The sequence below is a fragment of the Saimiri boliviensis genome, chromosome 3, assembly GCF_048565385.1.
Source record: "Saimiri boliviensis isolate mSaiBol1 chromosome 3, mSaiBol1.pri, whole genome shotgun sequence".
Taxonomy (NCBI): domain Eukaryota; kingdom Metazoa; phylum Chordata; class Mammalia; order Primates; family Cebidae; genus Saimiri; species Saimiri boliviensis.
Window position 1 is genome coordinate 151,244,183 of NC_133451.1, and position 21,065 is coordinate 151,265,247.

A 21,065-nucleotide genomic window follows, 5' to 3' on the forward strand; every position below is an offset into this window, starting at 1 on the left:
CCTGGGGTTAGTACCTAAGGCTGTGCCTTCCAGTGATTGCTTTTGACTTATCTGGCCTTGAGCCCATAGGGGCATTTCACGTTCTCCTAACAAACAAACTAATAAGCAAACAAAAATGCTATCTCTGTAGCCACTAATTACAAAAAAAGAGGCCTGATCCTTGACTGGGCTTCTACATTTTGAAAACAATACACTCCAGAGCTGTGCATTTTACTAGATCTTCGATAGCAATTCACTAAACAAATCTGAGTGGGGGCCCTACAACAAGAAATTTTAGAATCAATCTTGAGGGCAATGAAACAGTCTTTTCCTGAACCACATATTTTCTTCAGAATCCATAAAATTACAGATGTCTGTGACCACAAATTTTTGGTATTTGTAGACAAAAATGTCACAGTCTTGGGCAATAATAAATGTACTTTAAGTTTTGGTGTGCTGATCTTTCTTCCACTGATCTGTAGTAAGTGCGATTCTGTTACTAGGACCTACTGTAGATAAACAATTTCTCTCATAGAAAGTTAAGACTGTCAAGAGTAATATTTTATACAATATCCTGATGGGTCCTGTCTAAATCAAAATTTCCTAAGCTGTGATAAACCCCGAACACTTTTATTGTGAAAGGAAAGTTGCACCTCTGATGAGGAGAAAATCTTTCACACTTACTAATCTAAACAAAGCACGTGAGAAGATAACTAAACAAAAACCAAAAAAAAAAAAAAAAAAAAAAAAAAGAAAAAGAAAAGAAAAGAAAAGAAAAACCAACCAAAAATCGGACTAAACCTATAAGAGCTCTAAATCAGACAATTAACTTTATAGTAATAAACAGTTGTTCTCTGATGACCTCATGTATAAGGTTTGCCACCAACCAAAAGCTATTATTTTCTTAATCTGCAGAATTAACTAATCATGGAATCTTTGGCAGAAATTTGGAACTATAAAAATAACCAAATGTGGGCCGGGCGCAGTTCCTCATACATGTAATCCCAGCACTTTGGGAGGCTGAGGTGGGCGGATCATAATGTCAAGAGTTTGAGACCAGCCTGGCCAATGTGGTGAAACCCTGTCTCTAATAAAAATGCAAAAATTAGCTGGGTATGGTGGCATGTGCCTGTAATCCCAGCTACTTGGGAGGCTGAGGCAGGAGAATTGCTTGAACCTGGGAGGCAGAGGTTGCAGTGAGCTGAGATCATGCTACTGCACTCCAGCCTGGGCAATAGAGCAAGATTCCATCTCAAAAAAACGAAAATAAAAAACCGAAAAACCAAATGTGCATTGTACAACTAAAAAACACCATGACTAAAATCAAAATAATAAAATTAAGAACAGAAATTAAGTTGAGTAGAGATACCAGAAGAGATAATAAATGAACTTCGAAACAGATGAGCAGAAATGATCCAGAATGTAGTACCAAGAGGCAAATGGCTGCAAAACAGAAAACAAAATGCACAGAAGATAGAGTGGCATCTAATATTCATACAATCAGTTTCCATAAAGGAGATAGAAAAGATGGGGCAGAATTGATATTTAAGGAGAAAAGTGGCTAAGGATTTTCCAAAACATTGCACATACTATACTATCTCAAATCTTTCTTGAACTCTCTACTGGTTTCTGTGACCTAGAGGTTCACGACTGAATAGAATGACATTTCTACCAGAAAAGATGATAATGGTTTCAATAAATCAGAAAGAAAATCTCAGAAATCTTGGCTCCTTATTACACATGAGAACACAATTTTGTTTGTTTTCTTAAAAGACAGATGTGTTACATTTTGGATGAATAAATGACTAATTTTTAATATAGTAATTAATATTTTTAGTATATAATAGGGACCATATAGTTAAGGGTAGAATCCAGAAGAGCCTGTAGGTGTTATACTTCTTTTCCATTTGTAAAGATTAACTGAAGCTTATAGGGCACGCTTAAAGTGGACTTTGACTCATCTGTAATAAAGATTCCATTATATGTGAAAAAAGTCTTGATAGCTGTACTGGCTGAATGCCTGAAGAACATGAAAGTGAGTTAAGGAATGGCTTCTGACTAGCTGTAATGATTAGGACTCAATAATGAAGTTTGCAGTAATTTCCTGTTTTGTTAAAATTAAGTAGAAATTACGATTAGCTTTGATTATTGAATATTCTGCTTGCTTTCTCCCATTATTCTATGTAGGATATATTAACATTGCCTAAAAATTTTAAAGGATACAGAATGACATTAACCCCAGAACTGAATTTTCATGCTGGGAGCAGCTCATGCTATGGAACTGTGCTGTTAACACAGAATGCATGGCCAAATGTCTCTTTGAGGAGTGTGTGTTTTAATTCACACACAGGGTGATAATATGAAGGTGGATGATATTAGAAAAATATGTGATCATGGTACTGAATGTGTTATTCACAATTCCTGCTTAATCTTCATCTCTCCCGTCTATTTGCTTGTGTCAAATCATTGACAATTTATACCACATAATGAGTCCTTCCTTTCACTTTCGTCACTGATCACAGTTGATTGACTCTGATCTAAGAAAATCTATAAACTGATTAGACAGCTAAGATTTATGCCCTGATTAAACAAAAGCAAAATTGGGCAATACTTTTTTTTGGAGGAAATAGGGATTTGGGAAAATTAGAAGTCAGTCCATGGTAGTCTCTAGAATCTAAGTATAATGTAAAAATGCATCTGGGGAAGCAATACTGGCCAAGTTTCTGGTCCCGTGAATTATTAATACATATTTATTCATATCCATAAATTTTTCTGAAGTTAGGCCACACTGTCTCATCATAATGTATACTTTATGCTAGCTTCTTTCAATGAATTGTACCCTTGAAAACAAGCTTCATGACTTGAACAATGATTTCACTGAAATGTGCTGTTGAAGACATATATTCTTATTACTATCAGTGATTCTGGACCCTGACTGTTTGGGTATAAATCTCAGCTGTCATTTATAGTGGGACATTAAACATTTGAGAAAGTAGCCCTGAGACATCAGAAATGGACAGTTTTTCAAAATATGAGAAAGATTTGAGTTTTGAAAGTGCTTAGGAAAGAGAAAAGACTAATTATCTTGCCAAATCCTTGCTCACAATGTAAGTAATATAAGGAATTAATGCATAATGAATTATGTTTCCCAGAATATTGTCTACTTTCTTGCTTCTCTATATTTTTTCAAATTCATGGTTCTAAAGTTACTCATAAAATAGCAAAACATTTATAAGTGCTGAATATGATGGGCAAAAACCAGTTTTCCAATATTGTTTGACAAAAAGAGTGGGTCAACAGTTATATAAAAGGAGCAAAGGGGGCATAACTCACCTAGCATTGATGGAGGGATGCTACTTTGTGTTGAGAATAATATGAGATCAGGCGAGGAAAAAGCAGAGACCAAGGAGATCTTAAAATCAACAACAGGAACAAAACAAGTTGAATCATCCATTACCAGAACAAGGGAGAAAGATGTCATTTCCCCAAAAGAAAGCTTGGATAGCTCATAAACATGCCAATTAGTTACTTACTTAGCTTCATTAGTAATCAGAAAATGAAAATCACAACAATATAATTTTATGCCAGCTGAACTGATAATTAGAAGATTGGATAAAAGTACATAATGGTTAGGATATAGGCAAATAGAAATTGCTACTCACTGCAAGGCAGAGGTATGGATAGACTTGCAGAATAATAAATGCCTAAATTAGGCAGCACCTTTTGATCAAGAAAATATATACTATGCGAGACAGTAACTCCTCTGTAGAGTAAGTGAATAAGAAAACTTCTAGAACCATGTTTAAATATATTCAATGGAGTATTATTTGTAAAAGTAGGATTTTAGAGGTGATATAGAAATAGTGGAATAAACAAATAAAAGGTAATCAACCCTTAAAAAATAAGTTAAAGAAATTTATTCTATAGCATGGTAACTATAGTTAATAAAGGTACATCATATTCTTGAAAAATAAAAAGAGAGTGGATATTAATTGTTCTCACCACAACATGATAGTATGATAATTAGCTAGATTTAACCATTCCACAATGTATACATACTTCAAAATGTCATGTTGCACCAAATAAATTCATAAAATTTTAACTGTCAATTTAAAAAATAAAAATAAATATATTTTAATTAAAATAATCTTAAATTAAAAAAATTAAAAGACAATAAAGCTCTCCAAAAATGTAATCAATCCTGACATGATGTATCACATAGCAGCCAGAAGCAATTAAATACAGGGATGGCCAGGCTTGGTGGCTCATGCTTGTAATCCCAGCACTTTGGGAGGCCTACATGGGCAGATCACCTGAGGTCAGGAGTTCGATACCAGCCTGGCCAACATGGTGAAACCTTGTCTCTACTGAAAAACAGAAATTACAAAAATTAGCCTGGCATGATGGCAGGTGCCTATAATCCCAGCTATTGGGAGGCTGAGGAAGAATTGCTTGAACCTGGGAGGCAGAAGTTGTAGTGAGCTGAGATCACACCACTGCACTCCAGCCTGAGTGACAGAGAGAGACTCATCTCAATAAATAAATAAATAAATAAATAAATAAATATAGGTATGTACAACATTGATAGATTTTTGAAGGATTTTGAGTAAAAAAGAAACAGGATGAGATTTACAGAAAAATATCATTTATGTAAATTTACAACACTTACATACATGGACCAACACTCTATTTTTCAAAAATATAAAATATCAAAGCATACTTGTCAATTAGGGTCTGATGGGTGATCACGGTAAGGCAGAGAGTGGGGGTTGAGTAGTGGAATGAGATAGTGGATAGAGACTAAATGCAGAATTAAACAAAGAAGGGCTTTGCATGATAGATGATGGTTGTGGAGCTGAGGAATTCTGATCAAAGATGAGCATATAATCAAAATCCTCAAATGTCTTTGAGTTCAGGAATATAACAGAGAAAGAAAGAGCATGTATGCATTTGTGCACTTATTTTAAAAATATTTCTCAGGATAGTTGTTTTACAGATCAGGACACAATCAAGGAATAAAGTGAAATAATAAAGTTTAAATGAGTATTTTTTTATTTTATGCAATGACTCTAAAGGCAAGCAAAAAACACACCTCTTCTAAACTGAAGGTATTGCAAATAACTGCCATGCACTTCCAGCCACTTATATTCATTAAGTCAGCATTAATTTCATCCACGTAAGTGGCTTTCTTTGGTCATGTGTAGAGTTTTTAGATGGATTGAAACCAAAGACCATTTAATTCAGATAGGAAGGAGACAATGTTTTATTAATCTCCAGAACTCTCCATTAAAAAATAATTAAAAGCAGTTTAGCTAGATTTTTAAGTATTAAAGCATTCACCCAAATATTTGTCTTTACTTTTAGTTTAGTAAATCATAAATTTAGAAGCTTGCTATTTTGAGGTAAGATTATCAAAAAAACTGAGGAAGTCTTTCTGTTATACTTTCGATCTTGCTTCTTGCCAGAGTCATCATGAAACATACCTTTCCACTTGATTTCCTGAATTGCCAGCAAGTTTGATAAAACTTTTTAGAAGACCAAAAAATGTAACAAGAAATAAGAAAGTTTTGATGGAGAATTCTATTGACTTCTTTGTCTAGCATGGAGACTAGAGTTTTGATGACGATATTTGGTGCCTGCCTAGTATATTTTCTTGCTCTATAGTGAATATTCATAATAAAAAGTGAAACATTTAGAGCAGCTAGTCTCTATTTCCCCAGAGGAAAAAATGGAAGACAATGACAGTGCATTTATATATCATTTTAGGATCAATATCTGCAGACTTGAATATGGGTTAGTAGTACTTGGAATTTCTAACTTTGAATAGCAGCAAGGGTAAGCCAGTATTTTTTCTCCATTGAGACTGGATTCACGGTTTTATTTAGAATTAGAATTAATTTATTAAAACTTAGACCTTTCCAATGAAGATAAACCGAGAGGTAAAAAACAAATCAAATCAAACATTTCTCTCTCAAATCCAATCTAATCTTAGCAAGGCTTTTCTCTGAAGTTAAATACTATTTAAGTATTTAGCAGCATACAAAAAAAAAGAAACAAATTGGGATAGAAAAATCAAGAAATAGAAGGTAAAACTGAAGGAAAAAAATAGAAGATGGTAAGAGATTTTATTGTTTGTTTGGGTTTTGGGGAGTGTTTTGTTGTTAATTCATTGGAGTGAAGAAATGAAAGTTGATACTTTCAATCAAGCACAGAAGCCAAGTTTTATCACAGTTTCTGACAAACATTAATTCCCTCACAATCTTTAACACTTACACACATACCAACATATGCCATAAATCCCTCTATCAATGTTGTATTATTCTTAGGTTGCAAGTTACTTTAGGGAAACCAATCCATGATAAGCATATTTGCAGACTATGCAAGATCTGTAAAGACCTCAGGAAATGCAGAAATACTAGGCCTTTTAGGCACTAGAAACTCTTGTCCCATGAGTCTCATGATTTGTGACTTGTTCTCTCTCAATCTCTCATTCTCTATCATAAAATCCTAGGACAACTACCATGACACTCAGCTCTCACCACATATAGAAGTGGTAGTTTTGAAATTTATCATTTGCATTATCATTTTCAAACCCTATGCAATATCTGATATTGTCAAGGAATTCTTCTTTCTTAAAAGTTACTTTTTCCTTGGTTTCTGATTTATCCCATACTATTCCAAATAAATCTCTGTGTTCTGGAGTATACATGATATTTCTTTATTTCTTCCTATTTAAGGCATTCTCAAAGCTGGAGCTTCAAACTAGAATTTCCCTCTTTTCTAAGATTTTAACTTTCCCTTCTATGTGAATATTTCGCAAATTCTTATTTTACTTTTAAATCAATAAACCTTATCTTAAATCTGTAAACATTCATGCATTTTATCTTATATGAGTCACAATGCACAGTTGGTGTTTGAAGAAGCCAAAAAATATCACCCTTTTTCTTTCCCTGAATTCTGAACTAATTGACAAGTAAGACAAAAGAATAGGCAGATTGAGAAGTTAAAGATAACTGTTATTAATGGGAAAGTGATTTTAAAGAATGTGGCTTCTCCTAATACTAATACCCTATCCAAATATTGAGATGAAATGTAGAATCAGACCATCTTAGTCACCTCATTTCTGAAAGCTCTGGGCCAGGACAGAGGCCTCATTGTGGGGATAGAGTCTAATGTTCTAGAACTAGTGGCTTTGAGGTAGGAGAGAGCAGAGTATTCCTTAGAAATAGCTTACTCCAAAGAAAAGGTGGGTTAAGGGGAGAAATAAAAGACACGGAATTCATGCCAAGAAACTCTCTAACTCATCCATTATTTTGGGAGGTGCAAGTAAGAGAGGAGAGAGAAGCCAGGTGTGCTGTGTTAATGACCCTTCCTCCACAGGTACAGAAACATAAGAGGAAGAAAGAAAAGATACTTACATCAACAAGACATACAACTGAATTCATTCTCTACCAGTTCTTCCTTTCTGCCTTTTTCTCTTACCTTTTAAGATATTTTGTCTTGTTTTCTGTCAAAGAAATGGTATAACTCAAGATCACATTTTTAAGAGTTTCTCTTTTCACATTTCACTTCATATTCTATTGTTTTGGCCATCTATCATTTTTTATTTTATTTACAGTCAGCAACAATGGACTTTACTTTCTTCAATTTATGCTCAAGTTATTGCAATAACTTTTCTCATTTTTTCTGTCCCTTCATTATGTCTGCCTTCAATCTGTGTGTCAGGAGAGCAAAAGAGTCATCCTCTAAATACATAATTTTCCCTATGTTATCTATTTAATTCCTCCTCCATTCCCCAAATTTAGTGGGAATAACTTCAAATCAAAAACAAGATACAGTTGTATCATTATGGGAGATAGCGTAACAATTCCTAAAAGACCTAGACGTAGAAATACCATTTGATCCAGCAATTCCACTACTGGATATATACTCAAAAGAATATAAATCATTCTACTACAAAGATATGTGCACGCATATGTTCATTGCAGCACTATTCACAGTAACAAAGACATGACATTCACCCAAATGCCCATCAATGGTAGACTGGATAAGGAAAATGTGGTACATACACACCATGGAATACTGTGCAGCTTTAAAAAGGAATGAGATTATGTCCTTTGCAGGGACATAGATGAAGCGGGAAGTCACTATCCTCAAAAAACTAATGCAGGAACAGGAAACCAAATACCACATGTTCTCATTTCTAAGTGTGTGAGCTAAATGCAGCATGGTGGGGGGCAGACAACACACACTGGGGCCTGTTGGAGAGTGGAGCGTGGAAGGTGGGAAAGGATCAGAAGAAATAATTAATGGATGCTGGACTTAATACCTGGGTGGTGGGATGATCTGTGCAGCAAACCACTGTGGCACACAGTTACCTGTGTAACAAACCTACACATCCTGTACGTATACCTTGAACTAAAAATAAAAGTTGGAAATTTAAAAAAAGATATGGTTGTATGATAGTTATTAGAGTGGCTGAGTATTAGCAATGAAACCGATGAGTCTTGAGCTAAGTTTTCATCTCTGCCAGTAAATGCCCACAGAAAATTGGATGTTACTTTTCTCTATGATTATGAGAAAAAAGAACTTGAACAGATCAATAAGCAATAAAGCAACTGAAATTGTCGTTGAAGTTTTCCTCTGTCAAATAGCTACATGGCCTAAGAAGGTTTTACGTGTGAGTGCCAGGAAAATTTTTTTAAAACAGCCATTTTCTTTTTTATATCAATGAAATTTGATGCAAAAATAAATAATTAGCTAAATAAATTTAATAACACATTAAGCATAGATTGTAAAAATATAGGTTTTATGACAAAATTTATGATTTTTTAAATATCATAAAATTGATTCATGTATTTAATGAAATTAAAAGACCAAATGAGAAAAGTGATACAATTATTTTAATCAATGTAGAAAAAGCAATTGGTAATGTTAAGTATTTTTTATTAAAAGTAAAATCCTTAGCACTTTAAGACAAGGTAAAAACTTCCTTAGTTTGTAAAAGTTTTATAACCCAAACCTAAATAAAATATTGCACTAATTTCCTTTAAGATAGGAAACATGAAAAAGGTGTCCTATCTCATTAGTATTTAAAAGAATATGTTAGTGACCACAAAAACCAATGATAAAAAAAGGAATATTTAAAATCCTGACCAATTTTATAAGAAAAAAACAAAACTTGGCATAAGAATGAAAAGATGTCAATTCACTACACATTCTATATACGGAATCGAAATAAAATGAAGTTTATAATGGGTCTTGACAAGTCCACTTTTGAAGTATTATAGAAGTGCATAATTTTGGCAAAAAGAAAAAATAGTGGGATCTGCTCTTTGAAATATCAATAAAAATTAAATATATAACAAATTAGTGTAACTAGCTTACAGAAATGGAAAAAATTTTACATAACAAAGTAGAAAACAAAGAATAGGTCACCACAGCTATAAAGTCTTAATAAATGACTGAGCTGGCATTGCTAATTAAGCTGAAAGAATGAACAATTTAATAAATGGTGTTGGGACAATTAGTCTCAAAACAAAAATTTCTTCTAAAGATACAAATTTCAAAGGCAGAATTCTAAAACTCAGAAGAAAATTTTAAAAAATCTTCATGACCTTGGGTTAAGAAAAAATGTGCTAACCACATTTTAACAAATAAAAAAAATTATATCGATAATTTAAACTAAAATATTTGAATATTCTGTACATTAAAAATACAAGATAGAAGACATATTATAGATTAGAAGAGGATATTCACAAATACTAATATTTAAAACTTATAAAATATTTATACAAATCAGTAAAAAAGACAATACAGAAGAATACTCAATATATGTATGTATACATATACAGATATTTCTTGAAAGAGGAAACCTGAATGAAACAAAAAAAACATGAGAAGTTACTCTGCCTCCCTAGTAATTGGCAAAATGCCACTTGAAGCCACAATGATACCATTACATACTCAAGAAATTAGAAAACATTAAATACTAGAGAATACCATTACTGGAGCAAATGCAGAATATTGAACATACTAACTTTCTTGGTGATAGTATAGATGACTTCTACCACTTTTTTTCCCTTAAATATTAACAAGTAGTTTGAATAGACATCACACTTTTACTTAGCAATTTCTCTCCTGAAATGTCAAATTTAGACAAATGCTTTCCTGTTTAAGAATGCTCATAGGTACATTTTTTTTTTGTAGTAGAAAAATTTAAAAATCCTTGAAGTAATTCAAATTAATAAATGCAGTGAAATGGAAGGGTAAAATGACTGAATTAGAGCAACACGCACATATACACACAGTGAATGTGCACAAATCTCAGAAACTTAGAGGGTGAAAAACAGCAAGTTACAGAAACATACAAATAGAATGAAACAATTTATGTAAATTTCATGAATATTCAAATCATGTATATTATTTAGATATATATGCATACAGAGTAAAATGCACTAACATACAAACAATATGTTTCTTAGAGTATTTACCTCTGAGAGATATAGGAAAGTAATATGATCAGCGGTTGGGGGGCATATTTTAAGTTGTTTCCTAGGAACAGAGGCTAAGATGGGGATTTTACGAAAGTGACTTATTAAGGGAATGTTCTCTAGGGAAGCAAGATGAGGAAAGCAGAATAGGTAGGGCAGGAGGAAGAAGGCTAAACAACAACATGGTCTCTGCTTGAAACTAGATTCAGCCTGATCCTATGGGACCACTGGAGGAAAACTTATATGTCATAGTTGGCCTTATCTTTTTTTTTTTTTTTTTTTTTTTTTTTTTTTTGAGATAGAGTCTCACTCTATCACCCAGGCTGGAGTGCAGTGGCGTGATCTTGGCTTACTGCAACCTCTGCCGCCCAGGTTCAAGGAATTCTCCTTCCTCAGCCTCCCAAGTAGCTTGGATTACAGGCGCCTACCATTGTGCCTGGCTAATTTTTATATTTTTAGTAGAAATGTGGTTTCATCATCTTGGCCAGGCTCATCTTGAACTTCTGACCTCGTGATCCACCTGCCTTTGCCTCCCAACGTGCTGGGATTACAGGTGTAAGCCACCATGCCTGGCCGTAGTTGGCCTTACCTTGAGGCCTCATCCCACATCACAGTCAGCCATTGACCAATAGTTGCTGGTGGTGGTGGTGGTGGAGTAACATGCTGAGAGATAGGGCTGCTGTTATGGCAAGGATAGTGCTCCGCAGAATGAAGCAGCTGAAATGTTTGCAGGCTGTACTCATAGCAACTAGTTGATGGATTAATTGGTTTGCCGAAGTGAGTCTGGGGGTGTACCATGAGCATCTACACTAGTCCACCACTTCAGATCCTCTTGCTTACCATTCAGATCCTCTTGCTTCTCACATTTAGTTCACTACACTTAGGAATAGCTTATTTAGAATTCTGGTAGTTTACAATTTCTAGAAAACTTATATAAGAGAGTTTGTGGCATAGACCGCAGCCCTGGTAACTACATTTGTTAATAAGGAATTAACTGATTACTCATCATCTCTCTTCCACCGTTCACTCTCTGTTCTCCCATCCCCTTGACTAGCATTTCTGCTTATCTAGATGGCTTGCCTTATGGGGTGACCTTCTGATGGATCACTGGTTACCAAGTCCTTATCAGGCCATGGCTGGTATACTTGTTTATTTACAGTTAAGACTGGAGGCCAGGAGACCATTCAAGTGGCAAAAACTCTTGTTTCTACATCTGGTTTGTAGCGGTAGTTTTACCATCCTCATGAAGATTAAGGTACACCTGCCTTGCCAACATGGTAACACCTTGCTGTGTTTGCTGTTCTGTTGGCATAAGAAGCTCAAAATGGCCAATGGCCAGGAAACAGCTCCAGTTTTATCCTTAATAAAACTCAGTTTCCACTAGTAGACACATCCCCCTCTGGCACTCAGTTCCTCCAAGAACTTAAAGTTGTAGGAAAAAAAGTACAAATTCCTCAAGTTGGTAACTAGAAACAATTGATATTGGGTGTAACCACCACTATTTCCCTTTTGTTTCTCATGCCTTTCTTTCCTGACATCTATCTATTGATAACATAGAATCAAATAATGTTTGTTGGCTTGAGGTATACATTCTGTCCTGAAGGCTAACTTCCATTCTCCCAGGGTGTCATTTCCAAGTTACCTCTCCCATAATGCATTCAAGAGACTGAATGAACTCTGTCAAGACATCAGCTTTTGGATAGTTCAGTGTGTGGTAGAAACATTAGGTAGCATGAACATATATGCCCCTTGACACACCTTCCATGCCGTAACGTGGGTCTCTGGCTCTAAGGAAATATAATACAGAATTTCATTATATAGGCCAGGCTTCCACAAATCCTCTAATATTGATGCTTCTTGGGGATTTGTAAGCAGCAAAGGCAAACTCTCATACCCAGCATATTTGCCAGTTCTAGTCAGATAAAATGTTGCTACTTCCAAGGTGCCAGGAGTCCAGTATTGTGATCTTGCCACTGAATGGCTGGCTGGTCTCTTCAAAGGATAATACTCTACTGGATGTCTGCTTTATTATTATTGGACTGTCAAATATTCACGAGTGGCAGTACCATAGATGTATCTGCCATGCCAAGAGTTCTATGCTATTGAGTTCATGCCTAGCCACCACCTCTATAACATTATTACTGTTTCATGAGCCCATGGCACAAGTCCTGAGGACAAATGCTAACTGACATCGACTGCTCTGGTTATCTTATCAAATAACTGTATACCTTGTACCAGTGGCTACTCCAGTAAAATGATTACAATTGAAACAGAAGTGGCAATTCAATTAATCTTTCTTAGGTTTGCAGTAGTCTATTTTCATCCACCAAAATCTGTTCCCCCGCCCCCCCCCAGGGCCCAATTGATCACTTAAAAGGAGATACAATGAAGATCTCATACCTGTATCCTTTACATCTTTGGTAGTGGTACTTATTTCTGACATTTCCTGCCAATTGCAATTGTTTTCTATTTTCTATCTTGACTGGTGGGTGATGTTTCAGAACATGGTTAAGAAGGATTTTAAAATGGCACCTGTTGCAGGCAGGATAATGGCCTCCTATAAGTGTCCATGTTCTAATTTCCAAAAACAATGAATATTTTAGGTTACACGGCAAAGAGAAATTAGTTTTCCATATGGAATTAAGACTGCCAATCGGCAACTAAAATGACCTTAAATTAGAGAGATTAACATGAATTAACCATGTGGGCACAATGTTATCATAAGGGTTCTTAGGAGGAATCAAAGGAGGTAGTGTGAGAAAGATGGAGTTAGACTTTAATGGTTTTGCAGGGGCCTTGAGCCAAGGAGCAAGAGCAGTCTCTAGAAGTTAAACAAGGTGAGGAAACAGATTCTCTCTTAGAGCCTCCAACCCTGCCAACACTTGGTTTTTATCCCAGGAAGACCCATTTCAGATTTCTGGCCTCTAGAACTCTGAGATAATAACTTCATATTGTTTAAGCCTGTAAGTTTGTGGTCGTCCTTTGCATAGCAATAGGAAACTGATCCAACCCCCATGATCTCTGCCGGCTGGCATTACACCCATGATTCACTTACATTATATGGCAAAAGGGAGGTTATCTAGGTGATAATCTCTGTTTAAAATGAACCTTTTAAATCAGTGTTTACTTCAACTTGTGGCACAAGATAATGTCAGAGAGATTTGTGTGAGAGTGATTGAACATGAAGGAGGCTCTCCATTGCTGAGAAAGAGGGGGTCACAGGTAAGAAGAGAACAGCCGCTAGGAGCTAACATCCAGGAGGAAAACAGAAACCTCAATCCTACAGCTGCAGGATGCTAAATTCTTCCAAAAATGTTATTGTGCATGGAAGTGGATTCTTCAGCAGAGCCTCCTGATAAAAGCACAGCTCAGCCTTGTGAGCCCCTAAACAGACCCACTTGAGCCCACCTGGGCTTCTAACCTACAGAACTGTGTTGTTTTTAGGTCACTATGTTAATTACTTATTGCAGTTTAAAAAACAAATTCAAAGAATTTCCACTTAGCTTCTCCAATTATAGTAGCCCTTCCTTTAACTTCTAAAAACCATACTCAGCAGTGTGTTAGGCTCATGTTCTCAAGTCCTCACAAGGATGTTAAATCTTGTAACATGGGTGAATCCACCCATATTGACACACACTCTCTCTTATCTAGTTTTATATTCTCTCTCTCGATCCGGATTATGAATCTGGTGACCAGGAATAGAGGTGAAGAAGATCTTAAGAGGGGCAAGCACTGTTATATAAGGTACCAATAGAAATCTGCCGCAATTGGAAGCTCTGCATGGTCTTTGAGTAAAGGGAGCTCTCCATCTTCAAACAAAGGGAAGTGGACTACTTTTGTAGTTATATATGGTTCAGGATAATCTGAAAGTTCAACTACTCAGGGCATCTGTCCCAGACTGGCCCATCCAAAATCTTAGGGTTCCTACTTTTTGCCTATCAGGGCTGTGACTTTGACATAGAATATTTGGCTAGCCTAAGAATTCAACCTTTTTTGAACTTCTGCTTTTCTTATTTATTTATTTATTAATTAATTTATTTATTTTTGAGACAGAGTCTCACTCTGTCGCCAGGCACCAGGCTGGAGTGCAGTGGTACAATCTCGGCTCACTGCAACCTCCGCCTCCTGGGTTCAGCAATTCTCCTGCCTCAGCCTCTCGAGTAGCTGGGATTACAGGCACGCGCCACCACGCCCAGGTAATTTTTGTATTTTTAGTAGAGACGGGGTTTCACCATGTTGGCCAGGATGGTCTCAATTTCTTGACCTCGTGATCCACCCGCCTCGGCCTCCCAAAGTGCTGGGATTATAGGTTTGAGCCACCGCACCCGGCCTGCTTTTCTTATTCTTTTACAATTAGGAGCTATTCTTGGATTTTAGTGCTGACTGCACTTTATTTGGCAATTGAAGGGTAAACTTTTTAAATGCTGCCAAGTAGGTTCTCTGACACATACTTTGCTTAAAACGTTTTATTTTTGTTTTTAAATAAAATGCCCTTATTTCTCTCAATATAACAGGGCACTTTGGGGCACAGTAACCATAAGTACTATGAAATCAATAGCCACCTAATTTCACAGTACTTATGGTTACGATTTCTCTTATATCATTGCACCAACTTGTATGTCCCCATTTACTTATATCCTGTTACAGTTCACTCAATGAAAAGGAGTGAAGATTGTTAAAGGGTCACCAGGAAATCTCAGTGCTCCTCTGTGCTGGAGACCATCAATTCTCTACCACCACAATGAGTTCTCAATGTCATTTGACTGATGAATGATGGAACTCGAGGCTCCCACCATTAGAGTCTGCTTCCTCTGACCAGTTTTGATACCAATTGCTTGAGGTCAGTTTGCCCAGGAGCAGAAGCTGAACAGAGCAGAGTCGGAAGTCTACATCAGTGAAGTTATTGAGGTCATGCTCTCAGGAAAAACAGCATATGAGGAGAAGCCAGAGCAGGGAAAAAGGCCAAGCAAGGATGTGTTCTCTTCTGGAGGAAAGCTTCAGACTTGTCACATGGAAGATTTGGAGCACAATTTGCATCACAGAGCTGGTTCTGCCTTGAGGTACCCCAGGTAGGTCAGGATTAGGATCACTGGTCAAGGTTTACGGTCCACCCTAATGACCTCATTTTAATTAATTACATCTTTCAAGTTTTGTGACAGGCCGTAACAGCCCTCTATTTTAACTTAGTATTTTAAAATTTTCTGCTGCTAAAAATTGGTTTACTTTTACAACATGTATTATTTCAAGGACATTTTTCATTTTGAGATGACAAAAATGAGAATGATTCCAATTTAGTTTCCATTTTCCCTTGTACAACATAAAAGAATCATCTGTAAATACTAAAATTAAAATTAAAATATTAAAAAGAGTAAATGGTAAAACTTGTCTTTTTTGACATAATTAAGTGAAAGAATAAGATCAGGTATAGACTTGTATCTCTGAAAAGCTAGTGCAGGGATTATTTTTGTAGGAATTTAAGCAGTAAGAACCAAATGTGGTTTGAGTTTCTTCAAATGTGAAGTTTTATTTAATTAGAAATTGAATGAGAAGAAAATACGTTTCGTACATATTAGTAAAATTTTACTTGGTTCAAATTTGAATGCCATTTTCCTAAATTACGTATTTTCAAAGCTTGGATTAACCAAGATCAATAGTGTATAAAACACCAGGGGTCTATCTTTGAAGACAACCCTGGGTATGGCAATGAAGGGAGTAGTGGGTTTTTTGATCAGCAAGAAATAGATATCCCAAGAGACACATTTTTATGGACAAATAAAAACCATTTCAAAATCTATCAATTTTAATTTCCAGAGGTACTGTTTCAGCAGATGAAAGCTTATGGTAATGTGAGAGAAGAAAAAGAAAAACAGTTGACAAAAAGAAATCAAAATGAGTTCATATATCAAAGCAGAAGAAATAGAAACTAATGAAAAGAGCCACATGAGTAAAAGAATAATGATAAAAAATACTTCACAGTTTAAAAATCATGATCACATATACATGTAGAGATTGTTCCTTTAAGCCACCATGGGAAGTAGCAGGATACTTTTGTTTTCATTTTATAAATTGGGGAATTAGAGCTCCTGCTAGTTTGGTTGTTTGATTCCAAATTCTATGAAAGAAGATTATGGCAAAACGATTCTCTGGTAAGTAGAAAGAACCAACTTACTTGGGATAATAAAGTCACTCTTTTTTTCACTGGAAATAGAGCAACGAGTGAAAATGACAAAAGTCTCTGATCCTTTGGCATTTAGAAATGATAGTAAGAGCAGACTTATACTTTCCATCTTCCCAGAAACTGATCAAAATATACAGAAAAGAGTTGAAAACAAAACCATTACCATTTGAAACAGATATGGGAATGGTATCAAACACATTGATGCAATGTAGTAAACAAAAACGAAGTAAAGAATTTAACATTCGATTAAGCCTTATAAGAATGAGTGACTGAACAAAGGAATGGAACAAGTGAAAATTGATAGTCTTTGAGGTCATAGGAGAGAGAGGAGAGAACAGAAAGAAGGGAAAGAAATAGGAATGCAATTACTATCAGATATGCAAAAGAGTTAAAAAAAAAGAAAGTTATAGAACTACTGAATGACATAAAAGACACACACACAAGAAATCACTAGGTATTTGGACACAACAATATTTTGAAATGAAACATATTTAAATCTATAACTTGAAAACAGTGGGAGTTCTACGGGTAGCATTTATCTTTAAAACTATAACCTTAACATAATGATAATTTCTAGGGAAACATGAGCAAAGCGGGATAATTCTAATAGGAAAATTCTATATAAGTAGAATAATGAGCTATTGGAATTTAATTTGAAACAAGGAGAACCACTAAGGCAAGTGTTTGTTTTTGTCACTTATGTAAATACTTCTTTTTAACTGGGATGAAATTAAGTCACAAGTAAGGGAGACTTAGCACCAAAAGAAAACTTCGTGTTTGAACATCTAATTTTTATTTAGAGAAATAGTTCATAGACATGGACTTAGAGATCTGAGATCTGGACGCACAAGAGAAATCCTACTTGGTAATGGGTATGGACTGTATGTCTATTAAATCGAATATTTTTCACTCTTACATTCCCTTTTGTTCACTTAATGCTTTACTTGGATTTTTAAAGCGTCTTTTTCAGTAATTCTTTTCAACAATATCGTGGATTTTTCCTTGGGGAAGAAACACATTGTTCAGGTTTCTTTGAAGAGATTTTTCTGGAAGTGTTGATGTTCTGTGAATAATCTGACTTTTAAAAAATTGGTATGTACTTTTAAAGTTTATTACCTAAAATACCTCGTAGAACTTTTGATTCTGTAGCCATGCATTCTTAGAGATGATAAATGATAAATACCATTCATTATACCTCTGTGAACAACCTTGTCAATTTCCATAGAATTTTGCAGTATTTTCTTAATATAGATTTTGAGCAGCTTTCCTATTTCAAACTGCTTTAATCGTGTTAACAAGGGCCCATATAAAAATGTTTATATTCTCTATGTTTTCTCAGTAACTGACAAGAAAAGAACCAGATTACTCTAACTTTATGTTGACATCTAAGGGAAGAGGAATCTATTTATACAGGCATGGTTGAAAGTTGATGCTTAATGTGCTAAAGTACAGATACAGGGTTTACACTCGAGAGCTCCCTAGACCTGAAGATAAGCATGGGATAAAGTGCCAGAAAAGGGCAAAGGGCAAGCCAGTGTTCTAATTTTTATTCCAGCCACCTGGAATTAAAGAGAGTCATATAAATAACAGTAGCTGATACACATGGTAAGATAATTCAATTACTTCATGACTTGAAACTTACCAGAAATATGAAATAATTTCAATGACTCTTAAGCAAGAATACTGGTAACCTGTATCTACTTCTGTCTCAGGGCTCTGGTGATCAATAGCACTAAGATCTTTGGCAAGTTAGTTAATCTCTGCATCAGTTTTCTCATGGGCTTCATGGGAATACTACATTCCTCATCAAGCTCTTTTGAAAATTAAATGAGATAATGTATAGTAAGCACTTAAGACCACTTATGGTAATCATTTGTACTTGAAAATACTAGTTTTATAATTTGATTGCTCTATTGTTGTTCTTCCACTCTGGATACAATTCCAACTAGGCTTGATAACATTTGGAGCTGTACATAGACTGCTGCGTTATGATATTTAGAGATTCTGGTTGCAGGTAGCGGAAACTGATTCTGACTAATGAAGCAGAAAAGGCACTTATTAACAACAATAACAAAAACAGGTAACTCATGGAACACCAGGGTGCCTAAAGAACCAGGCTCAAGATTCAGCTTCCAGGAACATTGCCCAGAACTATGCCAAGAGCTGGCTTGCTGACTAAACTGCCACCACTCCCACCCTCCACAGCCTCCTGCCAGGAACTCCAATTTACTATTACCCCTATTGGAATCATTTCAGAGCCAGCAATGCAATTTTGCAACCTCTGCCATTCAGAAAGCCAGCTGCCTCTGCTACTGCCCTCAAGCAAAATGGGTTCTATGCAGATTCTCCTTCCTGTTGCTCAATTCTGAATTGAGGGCTAGCGTTAGAGATCTCATTCATTGAGCATAAGCACGAAAGATGAAGGAATCAAGTTTTGTGTATTTTATCTCAGAGAAGCTCAAATCATAAAGGTGGAAATTCTCCAAAATAAGGATATTCAAAAACTGGAGGAAGAGAAAATTGTACATTGTAATTCAGTGCAGAACATTTATTTTTCTGCTTTGAGCAACTGCTGTTAAAAAAAACAGCCATGTTAGTGTGCCTTGATCGTAAGTGAAGAATCTGCTTAATTTATCGTGGTTTGTCTCTGATCCAGCTCCAAATGTTTTAACTACTTGACTCATGGTGAATTAGAAAACACTCCCTTTGCATCAACCAGTAAAACATTGAAACCTTATGCAAAGGCATCAGCATAGCTGATATTGGTAGCTTCTAAACAACGTTTTTGAACAGGCTGTGATAACTTTGGCTAACAAATATATATATTAGTATTTCACACTTAGAATATTTATTTCATTCAACATAAAGTACAGGAAAATGACTTAAATATAATGGCATGATAAGATTGCTAGTAATAATGAATTGGCTTTGTTTAAAACCTTTGTTTGAGTCAACATTATAAAACATGGAATAAATAAGTGCCAGATGACATGTACTTTCATGATAAATGCTACAGGATGCAATGAGGATGCTCATTAAAATAATGAGCAAAGGGGAAAATAATAGAAATATTTAACAATCCAATCTTTCTGTTATTAGTTAACATAAAAAATCTATATTTAAAAGAATATACATAAGGAAAGAATCTATGAGATTATGTACAGAGCCATAGTTTTCAAAAGTCCTGAAATGTAAGCTAAAAATAGCAAAAGTAAAAAATTTACCTTTACTTCACAGAAAAAAAGAAATAGTATTTTTTTTTCCAGATAGGGCTAGTTCACAGGAAGATCCTTTACATTTAAGTTACTATTTATTTTAATTTGTTGAACTTGAACGTTTACACCTAATGGAATTGCAGGTTAATCTATTTTTAATTGCAGTAAATGATAAGGATTTTCAATGGAGGTCAAAGGAACTAAGGTTTAAATGTCAAATGTATTAATACGATAGCTTTAAGTGAACAAGATTTCAACTTAAGCAAGACATTATTCCAATTCGATTGCCTGCCATAGCTTAACATTAATACTAATTGGTACACTTTTGCTAAACACTTTCTGTCCCACTTATTTTAGGAGAAGAAAAATCTGAGGCTTTAGAACTTGAATCAGTTGACCAAGATGACAAGCTTGAAGTGTATTAAAGCAAGACTTCGAACACAATCCGACCCCAAACCTTATTGCTTAAAACACTAGTAATAATAATAACAGGGATACAGCAAGTTTTTCTATGTGCGAGGTACTATTGTACACACTGCATAAATATTTTGTCCTTTAATCTTCACAACAGAACTATGAGGTGGGTATAAATATTATCTTCATATTATACAGGAGAAAACTGACACACAGAGACAAATAATTTTTCCAAGTTTACAGAGCTAGAGAAGTGCAGACATAAATTTTGAAACTGTGAGTCTGGCTTAGAGCCCAGGCTGCTAAATAATCCCCTCCCCTAAATCTACATCTGCTTTCCTTTAAAATATTTTATATTCTGATATATTACATGTAACGTAAAGTCTGAATGTCAAGCTAGAAGGTACTTTTTTGAAGTTTCTGCTTCTAAATGACAGACGTGATAGGGACTGGTCTTACACTAGTGAACAAGGTGGATAGATCCACACCCACACTAATTTAAAAGGTTAGGAGAGATGAGAGAATACAGGAGAACATGTTCATATAAGGAACATACAGATTTATGGGATTCCAATCAGATGACGTGAGTTAATTCAATAAAACAGAGTAGGTCCCTTTGATTATGTAATGCTTAAACTGATAAACGAAGGTTAGACAGGTGCTATCTAGGAACTTATGGGGATGAATTTCAGTCTGACAATGTAGAAAGTCTGCAGGTATGATGGTAAGAGACAACAATCTAATGGAGAAACTGAAAACAGATTCTCAGTGCCTGAGAAGTGATGG